This window comes from Balaenoptera musculus, chromosome X (genome assembly GCF_009873245.2).
Source record: "Balaenoptera musculus isolate JJ_BM4_2016_0621 chromosome X, mBalMus1.pri.v3, whole genome shotgun sequence".
Taxonomy (NCBI): domain Eukaryota; kingdom Metazoa; phylum Chordata; class Mammalia; order Artiodactyla; family Balaenopteridae; genus Balaenoptera; species Balaenoptera musculus.
Window position 1 is genome coordinate 58,850,469 of NC_045806.1, and position 13,882 is coordinate 58,864,350.

Sequence of the window (13,882 nt, forward strand, 5' to 3'; positions counted from 1 at the left end):
CATCTTGGTAAATCAAGATGCTGTACTCATGCAATTCTGTCTGTTGGAAACCTTGGCGGGGTATAAAAGCGATCCTTTGGAAAGTTGAATCGGTAAACCTATATGTGGAAAGTGACAGGCAGAGCAGAACATTATCACCTCCAAAGCAGAGAGGCCTCCCAGAACTTGTTTTCCAGCTCATGGGGGATATGTGCACTTATGAAAATAAAGGATCACTGCCTCAGCCTGTTTTAGAGATGTGAATAAAAATCTTGGCTGGGGACCGCCTCCTCTCTGGTTGACTGATTTTCCAATTGATTTGTATTTATTAGCTAATGAAATTAAAGTTGTAAAAATGATAACAGAAACATAATAAATCTCTCCCACAACTGGCTGTTTCTATGTCACTATGGTGCATTCCTCACTTTGATTACTTCAAAGTCTATTATTTTGTTCTCAATTATTCTGTTTTTCTGGCACTGGAGAAAATCAATTTGTTTTATTTTCTCTTATTCATGCACTCAATTATGCTCTTTGGGCACATTTAATCACTTTGATGTTTTCATTTTATGGCCCGTCTCTAGGCACTTCAGCTGCATTGCTGCCAACGGGCAAGCAGGACTAATTTGCATGTCACAATAGACTTGAAATTCTAACTCAATTTAGAAATCTTTATGAAATCTCCCTCCAAAATATGCTTGGAGTTTCAAAGAGGGAGAAGGATGTGGGTAAACCAGGAGCCTATAAAGATGCTTTCCTTTTCTCAAACACTGAGAGCTCTTTGGTGACCTGACTGTAGCTTGGGGATGTCCCTGTCCAGGTACAGCAGAGCAGTCCATGGGATGGGATGTCTGTAGAGTTTCCTCTGGAATTTTGTGGTGAGAATCTTGCAAAGGCTGTCCCTTGGCAGCAAGGCCAGGGAGGTTGGGCCTGCTTACTCTGGCGTAAACCGCCCCTCAGCACTGCTGGATTTGGCGGCAGTGCTAAAGACAGCACCTGAATCTCAGTTGGTTAAAGTGCCTCCGGGTAGATGGAGACAATTGTCAACAGTTAGTCATTCCAGAACACTGAGTGGTTTACCTTATTTTCTCTAATAAGTTCCAACACCCCTTTTGCCCCTCGATTATTTTAGAGCTAAAGGCTGGAGAGGACTAAAGTGATATAATTGCCTTAGGCATGAACTTTGGACAAACAGGAAAAAAAAAAGCTTAATTAAACACATTAGAGGCCTCCAACTATTCTTCAAAAGTTTTTGGTTTGTTGCATACAACAACCATCAGCTCTACCTGGCAGAAAGAAAATTTTGTATTTCTTCTTCTGAACTTTGGGTATGATCTTCAGTTTCCCATGTGGAATCCCAGCTCCCTCCCTTACTTGCTGTGCGACCTTGTACAAGCTAATCAACCTCCCTAAGTCCTTTCCTATGTTAAATGGGGCTAATAATTTTATCTACTTCAGGGATAGGTTTGTTTCCTAAACTTCAGTACTGTTAAGAATTTCACCATGTTCACATATCACTTATGTGGAAACCTCTCTTACACTCTTAAAAAGAAAAAAACTTAAATTCATCCTAAGCAAGGTGTCTGTGAAATCAAAGTGTTTGATGTGGTAGTTATATTGATATTTCTTTTTAATACACGTTAAAACATACATACATGAAATACACCAAATTCATTCCTGCTTAAGAAGCTTTGATCCTGCTCTCCCCTTCATCTAGAATGTTCTTCATCCCAATTTTTGCAAAACTCCTCCCCTTATTGCATTAAACTCTATTCCCAAATGTCACCTCCTCAGGGAGGCCTTTACTGGCTATCCTATCTAAAATAGCACTCTTTCCAAATTTATCAGTAACCAACCACTAAGTATTTATTTATTTGCTCACTGTCTATCTTCCCCATTAGAACATAAGCTCCATGATGGGCAAGGCCTTCACCTGTCCTCTTTACATCTCTATCATGTAGAATAGTGCCTAGCACATATTAATACCAATTACATGTTTGTTGAATGAATGAAACATAAAAATAAAAAATCAGCCTAGTGGTAACCAGGCTCCCCTTTCACCCCACGAGGGTGGTGTCAGAAAAGGAAGAGCGAAAAACCAGGACTTTCATCCCTGCTCAATGGCAAGGAGGCCCACCCACCACTGTGTCAGTGGAGGCCACATGGGGAGCAGTAACAAGGTGCCACTGCCATTCCTGGCCAGGGTGGTACCTTGAGGTCGAGTGGGGAGCCTGAATTTCCACCCCTGCCCAGTAGTAATGAAGTGCCCCTCCTCCCCCCAGACTGTCAATGACAGCTGAGTGGGGAACCTAGACTTTTACCCCCACCTGGAGGTAATGGGGTGGTGCTTCCCTTCCCTGCCAGCATGGTGTCAGAGGAAGCCTGCTGAAAAAAGATTTAAATAAGGTGCAGGATTTTACAAAAATATCTAAAGTGTCCAGGATATAATAGAAAATCACTCATACCAACAAACGAAAACTCTTAACTTGAATGAGAAAAAGGCAAACAAGAGAGGCCAACATAGAATGACAGCAATGTTGGAAATATCCGACAAGTAGTTTAAAGGAGGCATCATAAAAATACTTCAACAGGCAATTATAAACATGTTTGAAACAAATGAAAAAAAATGTCTCAGCAAGGAAATAGAAGAAATAAAGAAAAACTAAATGGAGATTTTAGAACTGAAAAATTCAATAAGTGAAATAAAAAAAAACTCAACAGATGGGCTCAACAGCAGAACAGAGAGGGCAGAGGAAGAATCAGTAAACTGGAATATACAGAACAATAGAAATTACCTAATTTGAACAAAAGACAAAAAATAGTCAAAAAAATGAGCAGAACCTCAGGGGTCACATGGGACTATGATAAAAGATCTAACAGTCATGTCACCAAGGTCCCAGAGGAAGAGGAGAAAGAAGGTGGGACTGCAAAAGTATTTGAAGAAATAATGGCTAAAGATTTCCCAAATTTGGCAAAAGATAAAACCCTACAGATTAAAGAAGCTAACTAAATTCCAAACTGCCTAAACTCAGAGATCCAAACCAAGATCTATCATAATCAAATCCCTGAAAACTAAAGAAAAAGAGAAAATCTGGAAAGCTGAAAAACAAAAACAAAGGCTTACCTATAAGGGAAACATAATTCAAATGACAGTGGTTTTCTCATCAAAAACCATGGAGGCCAGAAGGAGGTGGTTCAGCATTTTTCAGGTGCTGAAAGAAAATAAATGTCAACCCAGAATTCTACATCCAGTGAAAATGTCCTTCAGGAATGAAGGGGAAATGAAAATATTCTCAGAGGAAGGCAAACTAAGAGAATTTGTTGCTACTAGACCCACCCTAAATGACTAGCTAAAGGAAGTTTTTGGCATGGAAAGGAAATGATGAAAGAAGAAATATTGGGACTTCCCAGGTGGCGCAGTGGTTAAGAAGCTGCCTGCCAATGCAGGGGACACGGGTTCGATCCCTGCTCCGGGAAGATCCCACATGCTGCGGAGCAACTAAACGCGTGTGCCGCAACTACTGAGCCTGTGCTCTAGAGCCTGCGAGCCACAACTACTGAGCCTGTGAGCCACAACTACTGAAGCCCACGAGCCTAGAGCCCGTGCTCTGCAACAAGAGAAGCCACCATAATGAGAAGCCCGCTTACCGCAATGAAGAGTAGCCCCCACTCGCCACAACTAGAGAAAGCCCGCGCACAGCAACGAAGACCCAACGCAGCCAAAAATCAATAAATAAACACATAAAATTAAAAAAAAAAGAAATCTTGAAGGAAGGAAGAAGGAACAATGCAAAGGGTAAAAATATGGGTAAATATCATAGATTTTTCTTCTCCTCTTGAGTTTTCTAAATTATGTTTGATGATTGAAGGAAAAATTATAACGTTCTCTGATGTAGTTCTGAGTATATATAGAGGAAATATCATTAGATTATATAATAACACAATTAGATTACAAATGGGGGAGGGGAAAGGGACTTAAAAGTAGGTAAGGTTTCTACACTTCACTCAAACTGGTAAAATGGCAACACCAGTAGACTGTGATATGCTGCATATGTATAATATATACCCAGAACAACCGGTCAAAAGCCTATACAAACATATACAGTCAAAATTACTGCAGATAAATCAAAATGGAATTAGAACAAAGGTATAAGTCACCAACAGTAAAGGTAAAGAAAACAGAGAAACAAAGAACAGAGGGAACAAAGAGAAAACACAAAATAAAATGGCAGATTTAATCCATAATATCAAAATTGCATTGAATATAAATGATCTAAATATACCAATTAAAAGACAAAGATTGGCAGAGTGGCTAAAAAAATGATCCAACTATATGCTGTCTACAAGAAACTCACTTCAAATATAAGTAGGTTGAGAGTGAAAGGATAGAATAATATATGCCATGAAACATTAGTAAACAAAGGAGGAGTGGCTATATTGATATTAGATAAAGTAGACCTCAGAACAACAAAAAAATTACCATGGACAAAGAAGGACATTACATAGTGGTAAAAGGGTCAATCTACCAAGAAGATACAGCAATCCTAAATGTGCATGCGCCAAACAACAGAGCTTTAGAGTACCTGAAGCAAAACCTGATACAGCTATAAGGAAAAATAGATAGATCCACAATTAGAATTGGAGAATTCAACATCACTCTCTTAGCAATTGATAATAGAATAACTAGACAGAAAATGAGCAAGGATATAGAATAACTCAACAATGCTACCAACCAACAGGATCTAAGTGACATTGATCAAATAATCCACCAAACAGCAGCAGAATATATTACATTCTTTTCAAGCACTCACAGAACATACCAAGGCATATGGTCTATGCCAAGATAGACCATATACTGGGTCATAAAACAAGTCTCAACAAATTTAAAATATTTGAAATTATACAGAACATGTTTTCTGACCACAGTGGTATCAAAGTAGAAATAAAAAAAAAACCTCCTGAAAAAAAACCTTCAGGTCCAGATGGTCTCATTGGAGAATTCTACTAAAAAGGAGAATTAACATCAATTCTATACTCTCTCTTGCAGAAAACAGAAGAGGAGGTAACACTTCTGAACTCATTTTTATAGGGCTAGTATTACCCTGATACTGAAAGCAAATGATGGTGTCACAAAAAAGAAAACTACAGACTAATATCCCTTATGAATATAGATGTAAGGTCCTCAACAAAATATTAGCAAATAGAATTCTTAGCAATTAATTCTTAGAATTAGCAAACAGTTCCTAGAATTAGCAAATATATGTATATATATATATATATATATATTTTTTTTTTTACACCATGAACAAGTGGGGTTTATCCCAGGTATACAAAGCTGGTTCAGTATTTGAAAATCAATCAATGTAACCTACCATATTAAAAGGCTAAAAAGAAAAATTACATATATACTGGTATTAGTGTCAACTGATGCAGAAACAGCATTAAATAAAATTCAGCATCCATTCATGACATAAATTCTCAGAAAACTAGGAATATAGCAGGGTACTGCCTCAACTTTTAAGGAAAATCTACAAAACCTATAGCTAACATCATACTTAATGGTAAAAGACAATGTTTTCCCTCTAAGTTCTGGAACAAGGCAAGGATGTCTGTCCTCACCACTCTTACTCAACATAATACTGGAAGTCTAATCCAGTGTAATAAGGCAAGAAAAGGAAACAAAAAGCATATAGATCAGACAGCTAGAAATAAAACTGTCTCTATTTGCAGATGGTGATCTATGTAGAGAATCTTAAGGAGTCTATAAGAAAACAGCCAGAAATAATAAATGAGTTCAGGAAGGTCACAGGATACAAGAACAATATATAAAAATTGTATTTCTATATACTAGCAATGAACACATGGAAACCAAAATGAAAAACATAATAAATCAATAAAAGAAAAACTTAGGTATAAAACCTGTTAAGGATGTGTATGCTGGAAATGACAAAATGCTAATGAAGGAAATCAAAGAAGATCTAAATAAACAGAGAGACATACCATGTTCATGGATTGGAATTCTCTCTAAATTGATATACAGGTTAAACACAATTCCTAACAAAATCACAACAAGGTTTTTTTTTTTTTTTAAAAAAGATATAGACAAGGTTATTCTAAAGGTTATATGGAAAGGCAAAGAAACTAGTATAGCTAAAACAACTTTGAAAAAGAAAGGGGAATCACTCTACCTGATTTATTATATAGCTACTACAGTAATCAGGACAGGAATAGGTACATAGATCAATGGCACAGAAGAGAAAACCCAGAAAAAAGACTGAGACAGTTGCCTTGGAGTGAATGACAGTTTTGGAAAGGGAGGTGGTCCTAGGAGCTATCTGGATTTTCAGCCCTTCTACTAGATTGAAGAGGCTTTACATCATGACATGCTTTTCAAGACAAATGGAAGCACCCTAGAATTACTAGAGGTACCTAAGAAAGGAATCAGTACCTCAAACATGTAAAATAGTCCATCTCCAGTCCCTTATTTTTCCAGCTGTGTGCAGGTACAGAGACCAGATTTTGTAAGCCAAAAACTGGGACATAAGGTCTGATAAAAGATTATTGTCTTAAAAAGCTCCAACATGTATTTCTTTTTTTCTGACTATAAAAGCAATACATGTTCATGGGAGAAATTTTGAAAAATACAGAAAAAGAATACAGAACAAGTAAAAATTACCCATAATTTCAATCCTACCATCAAAGATAACTACTGATAGGGCTTCCCTGGTGGCACAGTGGTTAAGAATCCGCCTCCCAGTGCAGGGGACAAGGGTTCAAGCCCTGGCCTGGGAAGTTCCCACATGCCGCGGAGCAATGAAGCCCGTGAGCCACAACTACTGAGCCTGCGCTCTAGAGCCCAAAAGCCACAACTACTGAGTCCTCGTGCCCCAACTACTGAAGCCCGCGTGCCTAGAGCCCGTGCTCCACAACAAGAGAAGCCACCGCAATGAGAAGCCCACGCACCGCAACGAAGAGTAGCCCCCGCTCACCGCAACTGGAGAAAGCACGCACGCAGCAAGGAAGACCCAACGCAGCCAAAAATAAATAAATTAAATAAATAAATTTTAAAAAAGAAGATAACTACTGTTAGCACTTTTGGTATATTTCCTTCTAGTGTTTTTCTATGCATATCCACACACTCACACACACATTATGTATATTTACAAAATTGAGACTATATGGTATTAAATCATTTCATATCTTTTTTTTTCACTTAAGATTGTTACCATGAGCATTATTCTCTTGTCATCAAATTATCTTTAAAAATTTCTTTTTAATTGGTTGCAACAAATTCTTCCATGTAGTTATACTGATATTGTATCATACCTCAAACTCAATGTATTGAAAGAGAACACATCAAGTATATGTTTTTGTAAAACTATCCCCCACCCCCAATGGCTCCCCATCCCAGTTGGTATCCAGGCTGGAAACCTCAGAGTCATCTTTACTCCTTCCTTTCTCCTTGATCCCCTATAAATGACATACCTCCAAGTGCTGTTGATACTCTCTTCCTAACAGCTCTCAGCCATTCGGGAGGAATAGGATAGGGAGTAGCCTACCACCACTGTTCTGGTCCAGGTCTTTGCAGGCTCACCCTTGGAATACCACCATGATCCATCCAAACACCACTGCATCATGTCATGTCCTAATTCCAGAACCTAGAATGGCTCCCACTTTACTGTATCTGATATGGACAATTCAGCCTGAAATTCAAGGAAACCTGCCATCTGCCCCTGGCTCCCACCTATCCAAGTTTCCGTTGCTTATGAGCACTTCCCTATTCTATTTATTCAAAACACCCCAGCCTTCTGAAAGCACTCTCCTTAAAGTCTTCCTTCTCTTCTTCTACCTTGCATCAGCCCTTATTGTGTCCTGATCTGTCTAAGGGGGTTAGTTTTGTCTCCTCACCTAGACTTCTCAGCTGTTTTTTAGAAGCAGGGTTCATGTCTTAAACTTCTCTTATATCTCCCATGACACCAAGCACATGGGAAGTTCCAAAAAATATTGATTGATTGATTTAGCTGGGCTTTAAAGTGGAGACACAATGATACTTCTTAAAATCGACCTCATTCAGAACCTCAGTTTGGGAGACATTGCAAGGTGGGAAGGGTTTACTAGGGGCGATTGGAAAGAGCAGACAGGGATGATGAGTAGACTTGACAGAGCAATAGTGCCAAGAAGAGGAGGGGCACCAGGCCTAGATTCAAATCCTGATCTCACCACTTACCTGTTACGTGACTGTGGGCATGTTACATTAGCTCTGCGGGCACCAGTTTCCTACCTCATGAGGTAATAGTGAGGATGAAATGAGATCAAGTATGTAAAGAATCCAGCATGGTGATGCACAGTAGGCTTTCAATAATGGGAGTTCCCACCTCGTGGATTTAGGTAGGTATTTCAAGTCATCAAAAGTAACCTGCCAAGGGTTTTCATCATTTGTTAAAAGCCACCGTCAAAGTTACTAGAACTTTGGGGAGCAGCCTTCATTTTCATTTTAGAATTTCTAAAATTTTCAGCATGATATATTTACAACTTTTTTGTTTAACAATGACAGTAACAACAACAATAACCAACCTTTCCAATTCTTACACACTTTAGTGAAGCAAGCGAGGCTCCTGGAAGAGACCACAGTGGGCTGAAGAGGGATAAAGAAAGGATAGGGGATGGCAAAGGGAGATAAGGGATGGACATCACAGAGATCCTCACCTGAAGTCATGCAAATTGGCTCAGAGTAGCCCCCACAATCCTGCTCCAAAGTCCTTCCAAGAAGCCCTAAAGCAAATGGTCAGTCTGTCTTGGGACCAACCCTGAGTTTCAATTTACTCTCATGGCTTCTCAGGAAGCAAGAGAAGGTGTGGAAGTAAGCCGAGTTTCCATGGTGTAGAGTCCCACAGGGCAGGAGCACTGCTTCAAGCTGGGGGCTCCAGCAGGCCTTGGATATGCCCAGACCTGATGACCCAATTGCTAGTCCCTAGAAGAATGTCAATCCCAGACTTCAGGCTGCTAGAGGAGGTGCTGCTTACATTCAGCACAGTGGTTCTCCCAAGAATATTACCGGTAGATGTGCAAAGGGTCTGCGCTTGGGGCTGTGGAACTGTAAATAGACTGGGCCTGGTGACCACAGCACACTTCAGGCAGCAGGAGTCACGTGGGTTGGCGTCTTCCACCTTCTGTTCTTCTCTTTTACTTCTCTACTCATCTCAAAATGGAGTGGAAGTTTCAATTACAGTATGGTGGGGTGAGGGGGGCATGGCTAAAAGACCTAGGTCAGGGACCAGAATTTCAAATGTTGTCCATGGCTGATTTCCTCCCATTTCCAGAGAGACATCAGATTTCAGGTGCTTTGGATCAGCCACAAGGAAGGAGCCGGGTGTGTAGTACAAGGTGGGAGGGGTTTACCAGGGGCGACTGGAAAAAGCAGATGATGAGTAGGCTTGATAGGGCAACACTGCAAAGAGAGGAGGGGCACTGGAAAGGCCAAACAGCCTGACTCCAAAGTCTCAATTCAGACAGACCCGGGTTCAAATGTCTGCTCCACTACCTATTAGCACAGTGTGTGGCACAGAGTAGGTGCTTAGTAATTCCTTGCTGAATGACTGAATAAAGATGACCTTGGCCAAGTCATTTATGCTCTCTGAGACTCTCTGAATTCCTCATCTGTAAGATAAATAGTAGCTATTATTCTTATTGTTTCTCCTGTGGTGTCTCTCCCCACACCCATATCAGTTTGCTGGCCCATCTCCCCAACCCTGAACCATAGAGGCTGCCATACTAAGCCTCCTTCATTAAGGGTCAGAAAGGGCAGATGGGCACAAGGTCTGCTCTTTCCTCTTGTGTCCTCCCCCCACCTCCTCCTCTCCTCCTGCTCCTTTCCTCCTGGTCCCATTTGTTTACTTTTCTAACTTAGGCAAACTTGGGGTAGAATCTGGGAACACAGAGCAAGTGTAGAAACCTCCAGTTACAACTGCAACACATACTCACATATACACAACTCACCTCCCCCTCCCCCTCCCCCACCAGGTCGGGCCTGGGCTGCAACATGAAGCTTTTGGCCCCCTAGGGACTTTTACTTGATTCAAATGTCATCAGTACCAGGGATTAGAAAACCTCTACCCCTGTTTCCCCATGCAGAGCTAGGCAGGCTCAGGGAGCTAGCTGCCTCTGGGGATTGATCACATCAGCACTGTTCCAACTCTGGAAGGTTCACTGTGAGCCAACTCCTCTGGAGTACGTCAACCAGAGAGGAAAGACAAACAAGTTTGAGCACATGAAGATGGTGCGAGGGTGATTTTACAGTAGTGGTCATGAGCTAGGCTGAGCGATCCACTCTGTAACCCACACTTCCTTGTGAACAATGACACATATCTTCAAGATTCATTGGCACGAGAAGAACGATTTGTGGGAGCAACACATAGCTTTTCTCTGTATAAAGCTAACAGCTTGAATGGACTCTCCATAGTTGTATTTTTGTCATTTTTCTCTCTTAGAAAGTCTAATGGGCAGTAAAGATGGGATAAGGTGAGGTCCAAATCTGCCTGTGCCTCCAGTCATCCTGTGGCATATGGAATGCATCTCTATACAATGAACTTCCTCAGGTTTCATCTCCAATAGGTTAAAAATCCCACCTTTTGTTCTTCTAAGGGATGTGAGAAAGAGAGAAAACCCAAGCTCAAAGGTTAAACAAATTCAACCAGATATGCTGGTGAAACTCCTTCCCATAGAGTGGAGCTTAATCTATCCACTCCCTCATTGCCATCCACCTCCCCCAAATAATCCTTGCCTCTGCCCCACTACCTTTGTTTTTAATGGGGGGTGGGAATGAGTGGGGGGAGGGAGGCACTGAGAGAAATGGCCAGCCTCACAGGGGCTTTATATGCAAGAACAAATGATAGTCTTGTAGGCAGGTTCAGGAAAATCTTTCAGAATGCAGAAAATTCAGCAGCCTTTCCACACTGACCATTGTCATGGCAACACACTATCTGATGGCAGCATGCGTCACCAGGCTGGAGGGGCACGGTCTCAGTATAGCAGGTTAGCCTGGCCATTTTTAGCAACATTTGGACTTCTTTCTAGCCTCATTTCTTCTAGGTTCAACTGAATTTCTTTTAGGTTCTGGACTTATGTGCTCTGCTCATTTGCATGGCTAGAACACAAGACTTTGTCAATATGAAAGGGATGGCTAAATGGAAAAATCTGAAGATTCCTAGTATTCTATAGCCATTCTACTTGCTGTCCTGGCTCCCCACCCACTCTCAGCCACCTAGTTTCTTTTCTTCTCCTCATCAATTCTTTCCTATACACAGCATTACCTCCCCCGCGCCCCCCCCCCAACTGTGACTCATCTACCAACCCCTGCACTCTCATCATCTTCTTTTTATTGTTTTTCTATCTTCTCATTTTAATGTACAGCATCCTAGAATCTTAGGATTGGAAGGAACCTTGACAATAACCTAGTATAATCACCTCCTCCAAATGCAGGAGTCTGTCTACGATATGACAGTCAAGTGACTGTCTTGTCTCTATTTGTATGTCTCCAGCAATAGAGACCTCATTCCTTCCTGGGCAGTCTGTTCCACTTTGGACAGCTCTAATCGTTAGAAAATTCTTCTTTCTCTTGAATGAAAATCTGCCTTTTAATAATACCTACACATGGATCCTAGATCTGTGCCCTGTGACCACATAGACTCTGTCTATGCCCTCTGCTCTGTGACAGCCTCTCAGAGATATAGGACCACATCCCCCTCGGTCTTCTTTTCTCCAAAAGCCCAGCTCCTCCAACCAGACCTCTTGGAGCCTGGGCTCCAGTCCTCTCCCCATCCTAACTGACCTCCTGGAGCATATGCTCCTATTTGTCTCCAGTTCTTTTAAAGTGAGGTCGATACTGCATTAGCATCTCTGGAGGCTACCTTGCCCTGGTGACTCACACTGACGAAACTCCCTAACTCTCTTGCAGACAAAATGCTGCAAAGCCATGTTTCCCATCTTGTGTGTGTCCAGTTGCTTTTGAGGACCCAATTCCTAGTCCATATATTTTCTCCCAGTTTAATTTCATGGTGTTGCAGCCAGAATATTGCTTTAACCTATTAGGATCTTTTAAAAAATCTTGACTTCCATGTAACTTACATATCCTCTAAGATTTTCTATTATTATTATTACTATTTTTTAACCAACCCTCAAACTAATCTTTTATCTCAAGTCTTTTCAAAATTTATTCCTCTTTTGGGTTTCTTACCTTTCCTAGTTCTCTTCCCTTTGAATTACCTTCCTTACATCTTCTCTCACTTGTCATTTCCATTTCCTCAGTAGCAAGGTGTCACCAGTCTCTGGAGATAAGTGCCTGGGTATGTGTGCAGGAAAGCATGAGGGCATACAGATATCTGCACATACCTAGGTGTGAGCAAGTAGCTGCAGAGCCTTGTTTAGTTTCTCTGTTTCTATTGCTTTGTCTGTGCTTTACCAGGATTTAGAGACTGGATGAGGGGAAAATGGCAAGGTAGAAGGAAAAGGGGTAAGAGAAGTTGGTCCAGGATCTGAGAAGAGCAGTAGGAAACTAGGGTGGGAGCACGAGTGTTAATCGGGGCTGCAGCGCAGTGAGAAGGGCTGAAGAAGGGCCAGGAAAAGAAGGATTTTAAAGTCCTTAAAAAGGTTGGAGGAGGGAGGAGGGTTTGGTTAGGAAGTGAGGACTTCTGAGGCTGGTAGCCATTGTGAGGCCAGAGGGAGGTGGCTTGAAACTACAGGGTCAGGGAAAGGCTGAGGGATGTGGGACACCTGAGAGGGGCAATAAGCACTGCTATGAGCACAACCTTATGAGTCTATGACTCTTTTTTTTTTAAATTAATTTAATTTATTTATTTATGGCTGTGTTGGGTCTTCGTTTCTGTGCGAGGGCTTCCTCTAGTTGCGGCAAGTGGGGGCCACTCTTCATCGCGGTGCGCGGGCCTCTCACTATCGTGGCCTCACTTGTTGCGGACCATAGGCTCCAGACGCGCAGGCTCAGTAACTGTGGCTCACGGGCCCAGCTGCTCTGCGGCATGTGGGATCTTCCCAGACCAGGGCTCGAACCCGTGTCCCCTGCATTGGCAGGCAGACTCTCAACCACTGCGCCACCAGGGAAGCCCAAGTCTATGACTCTTGAGCTTAGAAACTTTTCTCTGGTCAAAGGAGCCTGGGATGTGGAGTCCCTGCGTATGGACTCAGCTGTTGTCACAGACTTGGCTGTACTAGAGGACGGGGCCTTAATATCACCCTCGGCAAAGACCCCCAGGATACAACGTGTTCCCTCAGACTAACTCTGAACCAGAATAGGCCTCCCTTTCATGCTAGATTCTATTCCAATGAGGGAGTCAAAGTTAGGAGAACTGGTGCTATCTTGGTTGTTAGATGAATAAACATGGGAATTTCACTCTCCAGGATAGGCAATGTGATACCTTTGGCCTCTTAACTTTGCAAATAATTAGGATCCAAAAAAATATGCACACGTACACACATTCAATTAAACAGGAATGTGGGTGCCAAAACAACTTTTAAAAAATGGTAGATGAAGTGAGTTGAGTTGAGGAGCAGCAGCTGGGGTTGGGAGGGGGGCTCTACCAATAGTGTCCCCAAACAGCTAGTGGACAATGTGATCAAGAGGGCGATAACCTGATGACTGCCATTTTCCCTCTGTCCAGAGGCCACAGTAATTGGAGGCCAGCCTTAGGGAAGGGAAGGATAGGGCAGCAGCCCCGTCTCCAGTGCTCTAAGTGAGACTGGGGAACCCACTCCCAGGGATTCAGAATCCCTGACTACTCATTGTGGGCTCACAGTCACTCGAGGCTCTACTGGACCAAGGAAACACATTGGAACAGAATGTTTGTGAGCACCCTTCACCCCTACTCCCAACCCCAAGTCTGAATTGACTTGA

General features: G+C 42.0%; 1 protein-coding gene across 1 annotated transcript in view; it reads right to left on the minus strand.

Moving 5' to 3' along the window:
• The window catches only part of HDAC8 (histone deacetylase 8), a 238,562-nt gene that overhangs the window by 11,244 nt on the left and 213,436 nt on the right, over nt 1-13,882 (minus strand). The window lies entirely within an intron of this gene.